This window comes from Cyrtonyx montezumae, unplaced genomic scaffold (assembly GCF_038088225.1).
Source record: "Cyrtonyx montezumae isolate F1298 unplaced genomic scaffold, pur_monq_1.0 scaffold_29, whole genome shotgun sequence".
Classification (NCBI taxonomy): Eukaryota; Metazoa; Chordata; class Aves; order Galliformes; family Odontophoridae; genus Cyrtonyx; species Cyrtonyx montezumae.
In genome coordinates, this window is record NW_027072033.1 from 1,458,579 (window position 1) to 1,474,728 (window position 16,150).

Here is a 16,150-nt window from a genome sequence, read left to right on the forward strand (position 1 = left end):
AGTGCTTGTTACTTTTTCGCCATTGCTAGCAAATTAAACTTCTTGATAACTGCAGCTATATTGGATATTTTCTCCTATTCATTAAAAATAATATTGAATTATGATTTTACTTTAAAGAAAATAAAGAACAGAAATAATAGTGACATCTTATAGAAAGCTGGTTTTATTTTTCTTTTCCTAGGTGCTGTAGTTACATAGTTGGCTTAAATCTTTTGTATAAACACCAATACCCCACTGAAAGAACTGGTCTTGGCCTATGTTGTCTTTTTCCCTAGTTGTTTGTTCCTATTGCTGCCATAGTTTCTGTGCAGCAAGTTTTTTTTTATTGTCATTGCTATTACCAAGAGAAGACAAGCAGTGGTAATGTGCAGAAAACATAGCCAGAAGAAAACTATAGTAGCTGTAATCGCTCATCTTTCCAGGCTGAATCTGAAAATTTACATGAAGTCATGAATATCAGTAGAAGTATAGATATACACATATACATGTCATATACACATCAGCATATAAATGCTCCCCAGGTGGTTACAAATATGTATGTTTATATAAATATGAATTATACATGTGTATATATTATCTATAATTATATAATATATAATATATACAATACTATTATTATATATAATATCATAATATGTATATTATATAATAATATATATGATTATATAATATATATTATATTGATGTATATTATATAGATATATATAGATATATATTATATAGATATATAAATAATATGAATGTATATTTGAGTATTCCTATGGATAAGAGCAGATTATACAGATAGTATGATTGTGTATAACTCAGACAAGTAATTAATTCATCAAACTAACAGAAGTTTAAAGAGATTAAAAGCTTTAAGAGTTCAAAGCATAGAAAGGTGCAACAAAGTTTAGCATAATGTTACCACATATTCACATAAATTTTGTAAATGTCAATAGTGATAGGAGTGAATATAATATCAAGGTTGTAGCCAACTTATTGGATCACAGCATTTAGTATATTTAATGTAAAGTTAGGGTACTCTGAGGTATCCAATTTTCTTTCTCTTTCCTAGAAAGTTCATTTTTAATTTTTACATTTCTTTTTTAATTTGTTATTCTACTCAAGATGGAATATTAAATGATCGACGATACTTCTGGGACTTTCTTCAGTTAAATGAAAGGCATGAAGAATACATCATTTTCCTCTTCAAAACAATAGTTTAAATAGAAAATATTTGCTTCATAATTTTTTTTTTCCAGTTTTTAGCATCAAAGAAATCATATGACTTCTGTCTCATCTTCTCACATATCTCTAGCTGTATTCTCATCTTTACAAATGTAGTGCAATTGTAAAAAAATTGAAGGATCTTGAAAGGTCTTGAAGGATCTAGAATTTCAAGTTTAGTTTTGAGTATTTCAGAAACAGATTAATGAAATCACAAGTAAAAATATACATATTTAAAGCTACTGAGATAAAGAAGACAGAATATAACTTCAGGAAAATAGTTAAAGAAGTTCCATTAATGAGTTAAAATGTTTGAAATTTAAAAGCTGAATATTACTCTGGAGAAAAAAAAAGAAAGTGGTAGATGATGTTGCTTGTTGAAAAACCTTTTACAGCAGCTGAAAAGGTTTTTCAACCAAATTGTTTCTTTGATGTCTCTTGTAAATTCATGTTTCTTGGCCATTCACACTTCCAATATATATAACTATTAAAACACATTGGAAAGTCTGCCAAGGACAAAAATAAAATGGATACCATAGCATTTTTTGGAACTTTTGTCCCTTAATAATAAAACTAAGATAATCAGAAAAGTTCTCTTTATATAAAAATCTGTAATTGTATAGAAATAAAAATAGACATGTTTGCACTGAAATTTTGCTGTTGCAACTAGTAGAAAAATATTTTCATTGCAACGGATGACTTAAAAATATTAATTTGGACCAAAAAATGAAAAGTAAAACAAAACAAAATCATCCAAGGTTGCTGAGTTAGCTTAATATTTTTATGCCTTCTTTGAGATTCTGTTTATTTGTTTGGTTTTGTTTAAGCAGAAGGGGTGGACACTGGGAACCATGGGCTTAGGGCATAGAATAACAATTAGCTTAGTAAATTACTTTACTAATCCAAATGGAAAAAATACAGAAGCTTAATAGTTAGACTCATTTCTAATCTTTTTTTTTTTTTTCCAGCCATTTTTCCACATTTTCAGATAAAACAGACTCATATACTCTGCTCAAAAAATAATTATTAAGCCTTAAATATTAGTTGAAAATTACAATGGCCACAGTATAATTGTGATCTTTTGTGACCGTTTTGGACTAAGTAGAGTGTACTGGTGTCAATTAGAAAACTGAAATATCAAACTGGAGTTTTAAAAGCTGGGAAGTTTTGTGAGATATTTTCTGATGCCATAAAATAAGTGCGCATGTCTGCTCATATATGCAATATTTAAATATATTTAAGTATTCACACATATGTTTGTATTAACTAATATATTTACAAAACATATTTTAGTATCTATTATCACAAAAAAAAATGTTGATAATAGTACTCAAATAATATTGGCTTTAAATTGTTTCCTGTAGTATTATATTTGATTAAAAAAAAAAAAAAGATATTTATGTGATAATATAAAGTCATTAGCAACAAGTACTTTCAGGATATCAGTCAGGAGTATAATCAGGAGTACCAGACTCAAAAGAGTTAGAAATATAAATATACAAACTTTTTTTTACTACAATCCACCATCAAAGTAAAGTGTAGATATTTTCTCAGTTTCCAGAATATATTTAGAATTCTTCTTGAGCTTCAATTCCTTTATATTTTAATTTCACAATGTTTTTAATAAAATATAATATCTAAGAACTCTCAGAAAATTTTTGATCACATTACTGTAGTACTTGTAATGCAGTTTAACAGGAAGTAAAATTTATGGTATTTGAAATTCAAAGTCATTGTTATGCACAACATTTATCATCTATAAGCTTACAACAGATTTCTTTATTATTTTTTAATATTGTTTCTCCAGAAAAGTAGATTTTTTTTGTCCATAAATTATATCTTAGATCAAAATCACCAAGTGCAATAAAAGGATTAACAGAAACTACTGAGTAGATAGATCGTTAATTATAGGACAAAAATGTGATTTCTTTAAAATAAGTTCATTTGTCTTTCTTTAAAATAAGTTCATTTGTCTTTCAGAAAATAATCATTGCCACAAGATAGACAGGAATGATTTATCAGACAAATTTTGTTTTCTGGAAAAGGAGGCAGATTTAATATGGGATGAGATTCTAAGTAGACTTTAATTAATGCAGTTACCACTTAATCATTAGAGATGTAAACTAAAGCTAACACATATTAACATTTTTCTTAAAACAAGAAAACAAGATAGGAAATAAGAAATGTCAGTACAATTCCATAATAGGTAAGAGTATGAAGTTTATCTTTCCATTTCAAAAGGGATAATAGTCCTGAGTACATATTCAGATGACATTCATAGGATGCTGTTCTTTATCACATAACAAATTTCCAGCACTACTGGACAGATCTCACAAAAATGACAAACATTCTAAAGACTTTTTCAAGCTATATCACAAATGGTAAGTCTTCATACGTGGCTTCCTTAGCTATTGCAAAGATTTTGCAGCACGAACTGAGACAACATACCATGAATTTCAGTAGTTTTCATGATACAAGAATCAAAGAATCACAGAATTGCTTGGGTTGGAAGAGGCCTTAAAGAAGAGTTGCCATTCACTAGGTCGGGTTGCCTAGCACCCCATCCAGCCATCCAACCCAGGACTGATCACCTTCCAGGAAGGAGTACTCACAATTTCTCTGGGCAACATGTTCCATTAGCTCACCACCCCTTCAGCTAAAAAATATTTATCTAACAGCTAATTAAAACCTGCCTTCTTCTAATTTAAAACCAGTCCCCCTTATCACTATCAGATAAGGTCAGCCTCCTTCCTGCTTCTCTGGAAGGCCACAATAAGATCTCCCTGAAGATTTCTGTTTTATGGTCCAAATAAATTCAGTTTATTCAGCTTTTCTAGAGTGCTCCATCCCTCTGATCATCTTTGTGTTCCTCCTCTAGATATGTTCTAATAGCTACACAACTTTTTTGTGCTAGAGACCTCAGTCCTGGATGCAATACTCTAGGCGGGGCCTTAAAAGGACAGAGTAGATGGGGACAATCCCCTTCCTCCTCCTATTGCCCACCGCTCATTGGATGCCATACAAAGTACAATTGGCTTTATGGGTACAAGCACACACTGTTGGCTCGTGACCAGCTTTTTGTCCATCAGGACCCCCCCACTCCTCCTCAGGGCTGCTCTCTAGTTCTCCTTCCAGTCAGTATGCATATCTGGGATTGCTGAACCCAAATGCAGCACCTGACACTTGGTCACATTGAATCTCATTAGGCTCATGTGGGCCCACTTCCCAAGCCTGTCCAGGTCCCTTTGGATGGCATCTCTTCCTTCTTTTGTATCAATTATCAACTTCTCCACTAAGTGTCATCTGCAAAATTGGTGAGGATGCACTTGATCCCACTATGTCAACCTATTGCAACTATAACATTTCTGATAGAATGTAGGAATCTAGGTGATAGAGTGTGGATTTGAATTCCCAGGGGCATTAATATATATATACACATACATATAAAGATATCATAGTTTATTTCTACTTTTTCCTTACTAAAACATCAGTCATTATACTGGGTTTGTTAACAACACTGTTCTCACACAAATTCTACACATGAACAGGCTCAGATTACGCTCCCCAGTGGAAGGGAGTAGAACAGACAAGGGACCAGCTACTTTGACAGTTTTGATGAGATTTTTCATACATAATAAATGCCCATACTCTCTGTGTAATTGAGGATCCAGTGTTCTACAGAAGAATTTATCCTCATGCTTAGCACGAAACATCTAGGAAATGAAGGGATTCCAAACATCAAACTTGAGTTCTGTGACTTCTAAAAACTCTCAAATTGCATTTTCAGCTGAGTATGAGCTCTGAGGATTTCAGTTTTGTATCTCGGTGTCTATTATAGTCTTTGAAGCTGAATTTCTGTGTATCCAACACAGTGTGTGAACCCTTCTATTCTTTTTTGTCTCAAAGCTTACTTTTTAAGGCATTTCTTTAGATAAGACTCTGACAAGTGGATTTCGTTTTCAGCTGAGTATGAGCTCTGAGGATTTAAGTTTTGTATTTGGTCTTCTGTCATAGTCTTTGGAGCTGAATTTCTGTGTATCTAACTCAGAAAGTCTGATTCCTAACTATCAAAGACAGAGGTTAACAAAGTGTATCCTATCAAGTAAATCAGCAGGAATCGTTCTAAATATGTAAATAATATATATTTATGTTTGACAATAATAACTCATCTATATTAATTGCAGATTTCTTCTGACCATAATTTACCAGGAAGTTATGCATGTCTCTAGAGACCTAATGTCACCTATCAAAATAATTTCTAAGGAACATGACATGAACTTCCTGACAGTGGACATGTTATATTAAAGATGATCAAGGGAAATAGCATAATTTTTGAAAGTGTTAAATAAAACAAAACAAAACAAAACAAACAAACAAACAAAAAACATGGAGACTGCCTAATTGTATTTGTGTCAAGGATTGTTAAACCTAAAACTAGATGTTATGGCTTCAAGACCAAACAATTAAAAACTCTACAAAAGAAAACTAAAAGCAAACCAACAAAAACTACAACAACAACAACAACAACAAAAAACAGCCTCACAAAATCAAAACCAAAATCAAACAAAATTTTAAAATAGAAGAAAAAAAAAAAAAGAAAGTAACACAATTTCAAAAGAACTCAAGTTTTCAACAATATAAAAAATAGAGCTGGGAGTGTTAATATCCTTAGAAAATCGAGTTAATGCTAGAACAGTAATACACTCTATTACTAGAAATTAAGATCACAAATTCTGTACTTTTCTTCATTGTGAAATGAGGAAACACAAATGAAAACAAAAATATGAGAAATATGGCACAATATCTTTGTTACTGAATATAGATCTGTCAAGATTAAACATGGAATGAAAGCATCTTATGCGCAGATGTGAAACCTATGAGAGTTGCTTATAAAATAATGTCTCCTATTTATTTCCATGGAAACTACAACATATAGAAAAAGCACAGTAACACTATTTGATAATAGTTCTCAGTTCTGAAACACTATTTTTCAATTTAGTCACCACCATTAGCTATGTATCTTCACCAGTGATGAATAAGTCTTCATGCTGTGCTCATAAAAGTCTGCACCAGCAGAGGTCACCTACTGTTTCATAGCTGCTGTGGCACTATTGTTGCTGAAATTACCCATCCACTGCTTCACTGTGCTAACTTGCACTGTTTGGTTTTCATAAATGTTCAGCAAGTGACAATGAATTTTAATGGTTGCAACTTTTTCAACATGGAGGAATTCAGGAATTACACATCTTGGCTTCACATATACTTCCATATAAGACACCATTTTGTCAGACAGACACTCTGCTGCCATCGCTCACACAGCAACAATATATATAACAGAATATTGGCAGAAAGGTTCAGCCTCAGCTTCTACAAAACCAGCATCCGCTTCTGACATCATGAGCCTATATAATAAAATGAGATGTATTATTTTTGGATCAGCCTGGAAGGAACCAGACATTTATACAGTAAAATTGAAGTATAAGAAAGAACTGAGGCTTACTCAAGTTTTTGTATAATCATCTAAATTGGCATGAGGTACTGGTTACTGACTACGTTCCTTGTTAAACATTTAACTGTTATTACTGTTCACTCATACTTATAGGCTTACATATATAAATAGAGCTTCAGTAGTTACTAGTTTAAATATGTCTATTCTGTCCAGGTTCTCAGTAACCAAAATTCAAGGTATGTATGCATGATGGTAATTGCTTCAGATGATAAATAAATTAGTTTTAAAATGTTAGAAATTATGTTAGTATAATTTTTCACGTATCAAATGCATGCACACACACACATATATGTATTTGATCTAGTAGAATATCATAAAATATCATCATAACAGCAGAGCCACCCCTAAACAAGGCAATTCTGTCTATACATTTAAGCAATTAAACCAGTCCTTTCATTTCTTCAACAAAAATAGCTCTATATTTCAGCGTTGGTGTTTTTTCACATCTGCACCAGTAATTTTTGAAGTGAGGGAGGAAACATCATGTCACAGATGGGAAAAATCAAACTTAGCCACTCTATTTTGTATCTTGTGTAAATACAAGGATGAAACAGATGCTTATTAATTAAGAGTAGGCAGACGATGACAAGGCACAATGGCACATTGCACCAGCTGTGAAGACTGCAGACAGCTTTTTTTAGCCCACCAGTCCATTTTCATATTACCAAGAAAACATTCTGAGTGTCAGAAGAGGTGTCAAAATAAAATGATAGTGAGAAATAAGAATTCATCACTGCTAAAGCTTTGAAAAGTTTTAATCTTTTACATCACAATCACACCTCCCGGTGAGAGAGTGAGAAAGGAAAAAGAAAAAAGTTTTCTATATATTACTTGTAATTTATATCAGTCTTTATTTTGTGGTGACAGAAGAACTAAGAATTTAAAGAATGTGCATTGCACACAATATGCCAGCATGATCGAAAACACTTTTTCAAGATTGAAGGACACATGCCCTTTCTATTTTCACAAAATGGTCATAGTAAAAGCGAGCATTTTAAATTTTGGAAAATGTGAAAATCAAAATTTTTAGAACAGGAATAATCTCCATCATCTTTGGTTAAACATATCATTTAAGGGAACTAAGACAGTAGCAACTGTCAAATAAAGTCATTAAAGACAAAGGAAAGGAAAGGAAAATAACACTGAGAGTATCTGTAAAGAGAGCAGTAATATGCACTGATACAATTGTAGAAAACATATGAAAGATGTTTTGGCAAGCCTAGTCTCATCCTTCTTCCCACAATTTTTATTAGAGAAAAAAAAAAAAAAACCAAAAACAGAGGAATACTCTTGATCATTACAAGAAAAGAAAGTAAATATTGTCAGAAACAAGTGTATAGAAAGTATTTTTAACTGCCAATTCTGTAATCATCTGATTACTTTAATAATGACAATATGCTATATAGGATTCGCTAACAATTGTTTTTACGGAACATTTCAGATATTAAATATTCTTCATAAGGAGGTTGATTTTATGTAAATATTTCCATTAACTGTAGTTAAAACTGCATATCAGAGCAAAGCTTCATAGAATTAATTATAAAAATCTTTTCTGCAATTAGCAGTAATACATAATACTTTATCACACAAGAAAAAAAAGGAAGTACATATATAAAATCATACAGAGGTTTATGCAGAATTATTTAATTTACTAGTTAGCTCAGTTCTTCCCTAATTTTTTCTTAAATTTTAAAGGTTCATTAAGCTTGTTTTGTATAATTTTATTGGGTGTGGACACTTTAAATGCACTGTGAAATTTGCTATCAATCACTCTCTAAGAAAATAAGAATTCCAATTAGATAATAGTTTTAATTAGTAGAGATTCATAAATGTATATATACTAATGGAAAACAATTATTATTTATTCTTTAAAACGAGTATATTAAGTTGAAATAAATGACATTTTCTTTCTCGGTAAATTGTCAATTAACGGACCATGAATTATGCTTTTTCTAATTCTCTAAAACTGCACCTGTGAATTCAGACCAAAATGGTCAAAGATGTTTAATTAAAAGTAGGAGTCATCTTGGTAAGTAGTCTAGGGGTAGTCTCTTTTCTAACTTGTTACCTGATATGCTCCTACGTTGTGTATAAGAAATTTAGGTTCAATTACCTTCCTTGACTATTCTACTTGCACCAGCTCGTGAACCTATAATGTCCACTTTCAATTAGAATTTAAATAAATAAATCCATTTTAAAAGAATTAAATGTACTTCTTTTGTATGGGGACTGAGGCTAAGGTTTTCCCAATTAAACATATTTGGCAAACAATTTGCTAAGCATTACTGAACGATAGAAAATCATAAAGAAACTATATATTCAGTGACATATACAAATATTAAATAGAGTTATGAAGAGATACCACATTCAAAATTATAAGTAGATGTCACACTGAATTGGCATCTTATTTTTCCATCTCATTGTCACTAAGTTTTGACGTATTTTGACATGGAGCATTTTCATTGTTTACAGTTCAGCAAGCTCCATGTTACATTATTTATTTAAGCAAAATAGACAAAAATACCAAGTTGAAAGTTTAAGAGTATAGTCTCTCAGAGTATCCCATAAGATGTTCTCCTTATTTGTTGGAATAAACCACCTGAAGTAAAGAAACAATTTTATTTAGTAAAGGGGTTGAGTAGAATAAAATATTCACAAAGATATAGGAAAGACAGGGGAAAAAAAAATCTGTTCCTGCTTCCTTTTTTTTTTTTTTTTTTTTTTTTTTAATGAATGCCTCTCAGAGCTTCTCTCAGTTATCTTTCATGGCTAAGAACCTTAAGTGAGACACAGCCTACTCCATAGCTGTGCTTCTTCGGCTATGTGTCTCTACATAAACACAGTTAATTTAGAATAACCTGTTAAGTGCTATTTGTTTTGTGTATGCACTTAAATAATTGAAACTAGCTTAAAGCCATGTCTTATCCTCTCCCCTCGCAGCAACTTCTAATCCACTGATATACACATATAGATACATATAAATACATGTACAGATAAACACATATTTACATATCGCAAAATTGCTGAATTGTAGGGGTTGGAAGGCACCTCTAGAGATCCCTGAGTCCAATCCCTCTGGTAAACAGTTTCCCTTTAGCAGGTCACACAAGTAGGCATCCAAATAAGCCTTGAGTATATCCAGAGAAGGAAACTCCATAACATCTCTGCACTGGATGAACAGTGCAGCCTGTTCCAGTGCTACATCACTCTGATAGTAAAGTTCTTCCTTACCTTAGTACTGAATATGCTGTGACAGTTTCTGACCTTAGCCCCTTATTTTAGTGTTGCTTATCATGGAAAAAAATCTGCTTCCTTTGACTCGACTCCTACACTTCAGATATGCATACACAGTGATGAGATCCACTCTCAGCCTTCTCATCTCCAGACTGAAGAATTGCAGCTCTCAGCCTTTTTTCATACAAGAGATGCTCCAGGCACCATCCTTCTCACCCTCCTCTACGCTGTATCTAGGAAATATCTGCCTTTGTACAGGGGAACACAGAACTGGACACAGTACTCCAGATGTATTCCCATTGGAGCAGAGCAGAAGGGGAGGATCTCCTCCCTCAACTTGTTGGCCATGCTTTTAACACACCCCAGGATACCACTGGCTTTCTTGGCCACAAGAGCACACTGCTGTCTCATGACCAACCTGTTGTCCTCCAGGGCACCTAGGTCTTTCTCTGAAGAGCTCCTCTCCAGCAGGTCATTCTTTAACCAGTACTGATGCAGGTGAACCCTCCACTTGCTCTTGTTGAACACCATCAGGTTCCTCTCTGCCCAGCTCTCCAACCTGTCTAGGTCTTGCTGGAATGGCAACACAGCCTTCTGGTGTGTCAGATCCTCTCAGCTTCATATAATCAGCAAAGTTGCTGAGGGTGGACTCTTACTTCTCCATCCAGGACACTGGCAAAGATGCTGAACAAGATAGGATCTGGTATCAACTCTGGAGAACACCATTAGTAAAAGATGTCCAACTAGGCTCTGCTGCTTACCACAACACTCTGAGCTCTGGCAGTCAGCCAATTCTCAATTGACTTCACTGTCCACTCATTATCCCCACAATTTCTAAGCTTCATTACAAGGACATTGCACATATGTGCATGTTTACAAAAACACATATGCATACAATTGTACTCACATACATTCTGTTGCAACGAGAGAGAAGAATCGTTTCTAGTTCATCCAATATTACAGACTTTCAGATTGAGGCTCAACAATAAGGAAAACACTAATAATAATACTGTTTATTTATTTATTTATTTATTTACGAAGGATTTCTGGGATTCTGCCAATGCATCATACGCTTTTGTTTTGCACCAGCACCCACTTTGTTTTTGCTGTTTTTAACAGAAATGCTGAAAATTTGAAGACTTGGGGATTAATATTTCACAAAAAAAAAAAAAAAAAATCACTGACAACCTCAATCTTTTCTTCCTTGCATTTTTCTCTCAGTGAAAGACTGAAATAAGTAGCTTGGCAGCAAAGCTCCTTCAGGAGTCCTAATGTCAACAGCCAAAATAACAATGTGAAGTACAAGAATTATGAAATTAATTAGTTTGTTCCTTCTGATCTTGATAAACAAGATCTATGTCAGGATTTTTTTCACCAGTATTGAATGTTTGGCATTGAAAAGAAAAGACCTCATTTTTTCTCCAAAGAGGTAAAGAGGAACTTAATTGTTAGAAAAATCAGTGAGTATTTATCAGTAAATCCACTCTAACATGAAAAAGTACAATATATCTCTCAATGAAGTATTCTAAAGTTCTACTGATATTAGATGAACTAGACATCTTACCTTATTTGTGTGTGTCATGTATTTTTTTGAAGTTTTTCAATTAGATTGCCAATCCAATATTTTGGTAACTATCTTTCTTAAAAAATATGAATGATAGGATAACTCGGATTATTAAGGTATACCAGTAGATGTGAACAATAAAACTACTAGTCTCCACTTCTCTCTTAGTAAGACAATGAAGTTATTACAGAAATTTCAGATGAAATATGAGCCTCCCAAGCCCTTTTCTAATAAGTACTCTCCTTGAGAATATTTTGAAGACTCTTGATTAAAAATACAATAAGAACTGCAAAAGAAAAATTTGTTGAGGATACATTTTTACCAAAAACAAGTATTTGAAACGTTAATTATTGAAAGAACTTGTGAATTTAAAAGGAAGGCAGGATAGAAAAAATTATAATACTTCATATCTGTTATGTACGGCAGATAGCACTGAGAAAGTATTGTTCAATTAACTTATCACCCTGATGTGTTTTTTTTTTTTTTTTTTGTCATTATGAAACTCTTCATCTCAGGATTCAAAAAAAGCAATGGAATAAGATTCAAAACACAAGAGATACTGATGGTTGAGAACTCATAGATGTACCCATGAATGATCACGTAGGAATTCAGTATTCTATCCCCAAAAATGTGACAGGATCACAAACTGAAATGCACCAATGCACACAGCATGGGCAACAAACAGAAGAAGTTGGAAGCCATTGTATAGCAGGAAAACTAAGATATAGTTACCATCACAGAAGCATGATTAAATGACCTGCATGGCTGAGCAAAGAGTTTTGGCTAGAATTCAGGAAAAAAAAGAGCTTATCATCTATGGACACACAGGCAGGGTACTCAGGAGGACTACAAAGAGAGAGAACATTAGAACAGCTAAAATCTAGCTAAACATTAAAGACAATTAAAGACAATTAAAAATGCTACTACAAATACACAGCAGTAGCAGGAGGACTAAGGAGAATCTCAACCTGTTATTGCATGTGGGGGAAAAAATACTTATGAAATATGAGGTTGAATGCTTTTCTTGCTACAGTCATAGTAGTAAGACCAGTTGTCCTTGATTAAATAGTTGCCTGGAATAGAAGACAGGGATGGAGGGAGAAATGAAGCTCTCATAACCCAAGAGCAACGTCTACACCTCTTTGACACACACAGATCTCTGCGACCAGACAGTATCACTTAAGGTTACCCAGCAACTGATCTTGAACTTTATTCTGTTGGCCTTGGCCCAGTGATCTAGCCTGTCCAGATTCATCTGATGGGTCTTCCACCCCCAGGTTGATTGACACGTCCTCCCAGCTTGGTGTTGTCTCTTTGTACAGATACTATCTGTAAAGCTGTCCCAGGCAGCTTTTCTGGAGGGTGACACCAGAGGAAACTCGCTGAGTGTACTGGGATGACCTGCATTTGATTTCAGCAGCCCTGTATACTGCAGAAGGTTCCTAAAAAGATTAATCTTGTGCACATAAAACCTGTTTCTGTGACTCCTTGAGGAAAGAATCTCAAGTTTCCACCAGGGGGTGTTTAGATTGAATATTAACAATATTTTCTTAATGGAGGAAGAGGTCAATTTTTGGAAAAGGTTAATCGGTGAAGTAGTGAAGTCCCATCCCCACAAGCATTCAAGAGATTTGTGGATGTTGTTGCACTGTGGAAAACGGTTTAGTAGAGGGACTCAGGAGATAAGGTTGATGGTTGCACTTGAGAATCTTCAATTTCATTCTCTAATCCAGATGAGTTTGTGATTCTATAACCGTTATATTTAAGGAAAATTATCAGTTATTATTGGTTACTTTCCTCATAAGCATTTAAAAGTCATTACTTTCTGCATATTTTCACCTTGTGCTAAGGACAACAAAATAATTTGCAATATTTTTGTAGCCCATTGCAGTAATCCAAAATTTATTTACAATTTTTTTATTTTATAAAGAAAATGTACTTTATTATTGATAGAAATATGACATGGGGCTTAATCCTCTTGGGAAAAACAAAACAATACAAAACAAAACAAAACAGAACAAAAAACAAGTGGCCTAGTATTGAAGTTATATTATTTTCAAATGCTTGTTTCTACTCATTGTAACTTAAATAATGGTCCTTATTACAAAAATTACATGTGGCAAGCAGTTATGCTATGGTATATCTAATAGCTTTTGTTTAATTAAAATAAGAAAAAAAATCAGCTGAGTTTTAAATTTCAACAATAAACAAATATTTTTTGGGAGAACCTGCTCAAATATTCTCTCTAGCACACAGAACTTCACATATAAAATATCTATCTCTATGTCATATATATATATATATTTATTTTATATAAAAATTAATTTTAGTGGAAGTAGTAAAATTAATTGATTATATAGCTTTTATTTTTTTTGTGTGCAAAATATAGGATACACTAATATCTGCACTAAAATAAATCGTGTCTTGAAATTCTCACTTTCAAAATCTAATTCAAATTCTACATGTTCCAATATACAATTTCAAGCTGTCATTGCTTTTTTTTTAACTCTAATCCTTTCCTAACTGTAACTGTTGTGATATAAAAATTCCAGAAGCAATAAGAAAATTGTATACGTATCATATGTTAAACAAAACAAAGAGATTGCTGTGGTGCTCCCTCTTTTTAACTCATTCACCAGTATTCAATCTCTCACCCCATAAAGACTTTGAGGATACAAAATACACTCCCTCAGAATCTATGGTGCTAGTTAAGAATAGCATATCTATACTGTTTTTAAATCCTTTACTGTCTGTAATTTAAACAGGAGCTTTAATATCATTTAATCAAAAATACAGAACAGAGTATTACACCTGAAAAGGGTTGTTGGTTAGTGAGCTCATTTTCTTTGTAGCTACGGGGATTTATGCTCCTTCAAGAACTGGCTTGATACATTACTTATAATAAAATGTATGTTCACGTCTTGCTTTTTGTCCTTCTGCTGGCAAATGGTGGATAGCACTTGCTCTGGAATGTGCAGAAGAGCCATTTTGGAAATATGTAAACACAGCTATATTCTGACAAAGTTGAAGAAAAAAACCCACCATTATATATATATATATATATATATATATATATATATATATATATTCATGATATATATATATATCATGAAAAAAATCTAGGGATATGTATATATACATATAGGAATTCCATTCTGAAAGAAACACAGGAACAGAAAATATCTGAATGAAGACAGTTATTGGAAATTCCTTTGCATGGGATAATTACATAAACCACAGCAAGTAGTATCCCTGCCATATATGTTGTATTTTACAGTAACAGTAAGACAGAATAGTAAGAGAAATATAGAGTAGTTAAGTAAGTCTTACATGCCTTCAGATGCTGGGAAACCCGTGCTAATACAGCATAAGACAGACTCCAAATGGATTTGTCTCCATGGTGTAATCTGCACAGATCACCATGGGAAAATCCATCTAGGGTCCATTTAATACAGCACCAAGATGGAGTATTCAGCATACAAAAGCTTGTATGACTTACTTGCTGTCCATGTCCATTTTAGGAGAATGTCTTTTTAGAGTAGATGTTTTGTTAACCATTTATTGCCCAACCTTTTTATGATCCAGAATAAGGCAGTCCTCTTCAAATAACAGAAAAACATCCCTAGTTATTTACCACATTTTTTGTAATTTGGAAATTAATTTATTAATCAGTCTTTCATGTCATCAGCTGCTATACTTGGTACCTCTTGCATTCCAGTGTATCGTGTCATCACTCCAAAATTCAGATTATAAAATTATTAAGGAAACAAACAAACAAACAAATATTTGAAGATATAAATCCTCAGAAACTTAATAAATGAATAAATAAATAAAGAAGGACTCATGAACTTAACAGATCTTAAGAAAAAAATTATTTCTTTTAGATAAAACTGATGAGTTCATAATTCAGCTTTACCGGAAGAAAAATATCATATTGATTAGTTCTTCAGATTTTGTTTTTACTCAACATGGGAAAGGTTACCATCAGTTTTTGCAGGAGAAGTGGAAATTAAAAATATCACAATAAGGTTAAACACAGGTCTTTCCATATCCTTAATATTCGCTTCGGTCTTTGTCTTTTCTCAAATTCTTATAAACTGTGACTTCAAGCAAAATAGATAAAGTTCAGCCATACTCTATCTTATAGAAACAGGCACTTTGAGACAAGAAGAATTTAAGAATTCTGTAACTGGAGTATTAAGTTTAGTACAGTTCCACTTGCATTTAACCATAAATGCTTAAAAAACTAATGCATGCCTAGATCACTAATTTTGAGATTCTCAGAAGACAAGATCCAATAGCTTGCATTAATAAATTATGAACTAGAAACTGAATTGATTTTTCAAAGTCTTAAGTGCTTAAAGAACTTAAGACATTTTTCAATATAGCACACAGGCACAAAATGATATATTTTTAAAAACATGTAGAAGTGCACATATATTTCCAAAAGTGGTGCTGCTTATTCTCTACTGCTAACTGAATGAGAAGTTGCTTTGTATAATTAGTGTACATATAGAGTAAGAAAAAAAAAAAAGGCAATATCCACAAAATATTATTTTGGAGAATGATGTATTCATCTACCACTGTAATAGCATTTTTTAAAGTTTTATGCATTGTGACGTTTAACCAATAAA